Source organism: Portunus trituberculatus, chromosome 46, assembly GCF_017591435.1.
Source record: "Portunus trituberculatus isolate SZX2019 chromosome 46, ASM1759143v1, whole genome shotgun sequence".
Taxonomy (NCBI): Eukaryota; Metazoa; Arthropoda; class Malacostraca; order Decapoda; family Portunidae; genus Portunus; species Portunus trituberculatus.
The window spans coordinates 6,674,752-6,679,751 of record NC_059300.1 but is presented as its reverse complement, the minus strand read 5'-3'; the positions used below and the strand labels follow the sequence as shown (position 1 = coordinate 6,679,751).

At 41.7% G+C, this 5,000-nt stretch overlaps 1 long non-coding RNA gene across 1 annotated transcript in view; it reads left to right on the top strand.

Moving 5' to 3' along the window:
* Nucleotides 1-5,000, top strand: part of LOC123520333 — a 37,573-nt gene that overhangs the window by 23,347 nt on the left and 9,226 nt on the right. Inside the window, exon 4 of the long non-coding RNA XR_006679232.1 lies at nt 1,973-2,066. This is a non-coding gene — a long non-coding RNA (uncharacterized LOC123520333). The remainder of the gene's footprint in view (nt 1-1,972; nt 2,067-5,000) is intronic.

The window sequence follows — 5,000 nt, the reverse complement described above, 5'->3', positions numbered from 1 at the left end:
AAAGGTTGAATTGAGGTGAGTGTGACGGATGAAGGAAACAAGGAGAGACAGCAGATGAAGGGAAGGAGAGAGGAAGGGAAGGAATGAAGGAAAAATGGAGGCATGGTGCATTGGAGGAGGGAGGGAAGAAAGGTTGCACGTGACCTTCTGCTGAGACCTTCATTGTGACCTTCCTTTCCTTTCCCTTCCCTTCACCTCCCTCCATCCTTCCCTCCTTGCCCACCCGCTGTTCCTCCATCCCTTCCCATCCACTGGTCATAGCTATTCCCTTTCCCCTCCTTATCTTTTCACACAGGTTTAGTTTCCCATCCGTGTGATCCCTATCCATCTATATCCACCACTCCTACACCTTCCTTTCCTTACCCTTTCCTGTTTTCACCGTCCCATCCCTCCCACCTCCTCCCTACTTCGGTCTTCGGTCGCCACACTCCCGAGGCACGCCGGTGTCCCACAAGATCACACGCCAGAGCCGCTTAAGGATATTGTGGTGGTGATGCGTGAGGAAAGGTCTGCAGGGTCAACTCGCTTCCTGTAGGATTGATTATTCCTTCTCTTTGCGGGTTGGAGACACAAGAGGAGTGCATCTAAAAGTAGCGAGTAACCTTCATAAGGACACAAGTCATAAACTGCTACGTGCAGCTGAGCCGTGTCGCATCCCATCATCTGCAGTGTTGGTGCACCTCGTACTAATCGTCACTATGGTCGTCGCGGAGGGCGTCGGCCTCGTGTCTCGTGGGGCGTGAAGAGGCTTGGTGGCCAGCCGAGTTGCATAAGCCGTGGCAGCCGCGAGGTGATGCTCCACGTTTGAGCTTCCTTGCTTTGGTATGCTGTCATGGTGCTTAAGGCGACCTTGCACTACTAATGCGGTACCTGACGGAACCAGTGTCATGATGGCGCGCACCTTGAGGCCTGCACATGTCTATAGTTCGAAGATAGAAGCAGGAGCCTTTTTGCCCAGGCTGGCCAGACACCTAACGCAACCTCGCCATCCGTGGTCAGTCAGCCTATGTCCCTGGAATAACCGCTCGGGAGTTTTCAGATTTCTTGCCACAATCGCGTCTACCTGATTTTTTCCCCTGAAGGAGGTTGACCTCTGTGTGACAGCAAGATTACCTGCCATTAGCCAGTCCTCCCTCACCCATTCCCTCATGGACCCTCCTGTCTAGTCCCTCAGCCGTCCGTCACTCCGCCAGGTCAGGGGCATAGCAGCCTCGCCGCCGCCTGCCGGGGTCACTGCGTTGGTGGCACGCACACTTCGAATTTGGGGCGACATCAAGGTCCCGCTGTTTTTCCCCTCACGGTCTGTCTCAACTCTCATTGCTGGTGCCGAGGCGCGGCGCTGCTCAGGCCAAGAGTGTGGCCGCTACTCTGTCTGGCTCGTTGTTATCAGCATTTTTATGTTTTTGTTGTTTTTGTTGTTGTTGTTGATGTTGTTGTTTCAATTATTATTATCATTACTATTATTATTATTATTATTGTTGTTATTATCATTATTATTAGCATTATTATTGTTATTACTTATTTTTTACAGTTCTTATCATTATTACTATTGTCATTATTATTATTATTATTGTTATTATAATTATTATTATTATTATTATTATCATTATTATTATTATTATTATTATTATTATTATTATTACTATTGATATTATCATTGATATTACCGTATTATTATTATTATTATTATTATTATTATTATTATTATTATTATTATTATTATTATTATTATTATTTTTATTATCATCATTATTACAATCATGATTATTTTTATTATCATTGTATCAAGTACCTCTTCGTTCTCTCTCTCTCTCTCTCTCTCTCTCTCTCTCTCTCTCTCTCTCTCTCTCTCTCTCTCTCTCTCTCTCTCTCTCTCTCTCTCTCTCTCTCTCTCTCTCTCTCTCTCTCTCTCTCTCTTACCCCACCGTTGAGCCAAGACACTCTTATACAACACTTCTATCCTTCTTTTCAGACGCTACACCCAGCAGCAGCAGCAGCAGCAGCAGCAGCAGCGTGGCGACGGCAACGGGACAACGCCTTAGCGCAGTCGGCCAGCCTTGAACCAGGTATGTGACCAAGCTGAGAGCTCTTGGCTATTTGTGCTACTTTTCATGTCCGCTCACTAACCTGTACTAAATATCATTAATAACTGATCTTTATCTTACGTGAACTTCCATTAAGTAACTGTTGTGTAAATATGGGAGGAAAGGGAAGGAAAATCTGGGAGTTTGAAAGTTACTTAAATAGATGAAATTAAGCAAGTGAGGGAGGATACGAAGTGCTTTAATAGTAATAATAAGAATATAATAGAACGTGTAAAAACTCATATAGGAGTAGAGTAGAACGTGAGAGAATTGTCCTTTGAGAACATTAACAGTGACGAGTTTTATGTATGTAGAAAAAAAAAAAAAGACTCATGAAAGGAGATCGACTTCCGGAAAAACAAAGAAAAAGAAAAAGAAAAATTTAAATGATGCTACAAAAATATTAAAAAACGTAGAACTGAAAAAAAAAAAAACTGACGAGGACAACGTCTTAAAAATATATATAAGTATAAACTACGAAAAATTAAATAAAACACTTGTAAATTTTCATGTAGATAATTTTCTTTCTCATAGTTTGAAATTGGAATGATACGTATCTTACAAACAAATGAACTGTACTTCCCATGACTTCCTGCTTTGGTAATTGAAATGAGGGTGAAGATGAGGAAGAGGTGCAGATGACGATACAGGAGACAAGAATAAATATGAGCAGTGAAGGAAAATAAGGACAAGAAAGGGTAAAACAGGGAGGAGCAGAAGAAAGTAGGGAGAGAGACAAGAAAAGCTGATGTGGGGAGGAAGGGAAAGAAAACAGTATAAGATGATAAAAGAAGGAGTAGAAGAAATGGGGAATAGGGGAGAGGGTGTGATGGAAAATAATGCTGTGGAGAAAGGAAAAAAAAAAGTTAAATGGAGAGGAAGAAAGACACGAGGCTAAGACAGATTAAGACAGGAGAGAGTAGAGAATGTAGGAAGGAGGGGAGAGAATGTGAGGGAGAATGTGTAAAGGAAGATCATGCTGTGGAAAAAGAAAAAAATGTAGGAAGGAAGATAACCACGAGGGTAAGACAATAAAAAAGGGAAGAATAGAGAACGTGGGAAGGAGGGGAGAGGGAAGGCGGTGCAAACTGTAGTATAGACTGTAGAGGAAGGTCAGGGTGAGTATGGGAAGAGGCTAGCTTTAACTGAGAATAAGCTGCTGTTAATAGCCTGTTATGTAAGGTGTGTGTGTGTGTGTGTGTGTGTGTGTGTGTGTGGACGTGCGGTGTGTGTGTGGACGTGCGGTGTGTGTGTCTTAAATTCCATTACACGCATGACCGCCCTTACCGAACACACACAAACACACACACACACGGATAGGAACAACAAATATGTAACGTATATTTGGAAAAGGTTGAGAGAGAGAGAGAGAGAGAGAGAGAGAGAGAGAGAGAGAGAGAGAGAGAGAGAGAGAGAGAGAGAGAGAGAGAGAGTACAAGAGTTAGGTAGGTAACAAGAAGTCAAGGTGTGTTGGGGAACCGGTGCACCTTTACAACTAATTTGTGGCGAAGGTGATGATAGGTGTGTGTGTGTGTGTGTGTGTGTGTGTGTGTGTGTGTGTGTGTGAGGGGTAAAATTAGTGGAAATTCTGCATTCTTCCTTTCTTTTCTCGTGCGTCATTGACGTTCATGGTGGTGGTGATGGTGGTGGTGGCTGTTATGGTGGTGGTTATGGTGGCAGCGGCGGTGATGGTGGTAGTGGTGCTCTTAGTTGGAAGTGTACCCCCCTTTAATTAAGCTTCCTGTCTCATTCACCCTTTCCCTGATTGGTGTGTACGTATAAACTTCTTGTTACTTACCGATTTTTTCTTCTTTATGCATTGATGATAGCTTGAATTACATTATCATTCACCTTTGCTTAATAATAATAATAATAATGATAATAATAATAATAATAATAATAATAATAATAATAGTAATAATAATAATAATAATAATAATACGAAAGAATGAACCTTTCAGAAAAAACTGCACAAACAAAAAATATGTACATACCTTATTTCTATAAAAGCATCCTTATGAATGTCGACACGTGCCAGCAATACCAATACCTCGCCCGTGTCCACAGTCATAAGGGTGCGTTCATGTCAGTACCTAGTATGCGGTATTTATTTTCTCAGTTCTTTCAAAGAGTGAATTTTGAAGATCACCGTTCTTTGTATTGATCTTTCTGAAAATCATTACATGGAAAGCATAAGTGATAATGTGAATGGTAATAGTTGTCTCTTTAGTATAGAAATTATATATAAAGAAAATAAATGGGAAAGTGGCAAATAATGTATGAATGTAGCTTTCCTTTTTCATTTTTTTTTTTTAGCGTTTTTGTTAATTTCCACGAAAGTCGTCTTGTTTGAAAGATGACTCGAAATATCTTCTTTATAAAAAAGAAAAAAAGAAAACTTCAAAAGAGGCAAGAAATGTGTGAATTCGCCTTTCTCTCTCTCTCTCTCTCTCTCTCTCTCTCTCTCTCTCTCTCTCTCTCTCTCTCTCTCTCTCTCTCTCTCTCTCTCTCTCTCGCATAAAAAAAGGAATGCTTCCCAGAATGAGGAGGAAGGTAGAAACGTGACTTACACTTAGATTAATCCTTAAACATTAATAGTTTAACTGTCATTAGCAAGCTCACCACCTCCACCTCTACCACCACCACCACCACCACCACCACCACCACCACCACCATCACCAATGCGAACATCACGAAAAAATGGGAAAAATACTTAATTCCCAACAAATCATCCTTGCACTTTAGGACTGCAGTGAATGATGTTGGTGGCTGTGTTGTAGCTATGGTGACAGCAGTGGTGACGGTGGATGCAGTGAATGTGGCAATGATGGTGACTGGAACGTTTATGTATAATGGTAGTCACGTAGAAGTGGCTACGGTGGCAGTGGTAGCGGAGGTAGTGGTAATGGTGGTAGC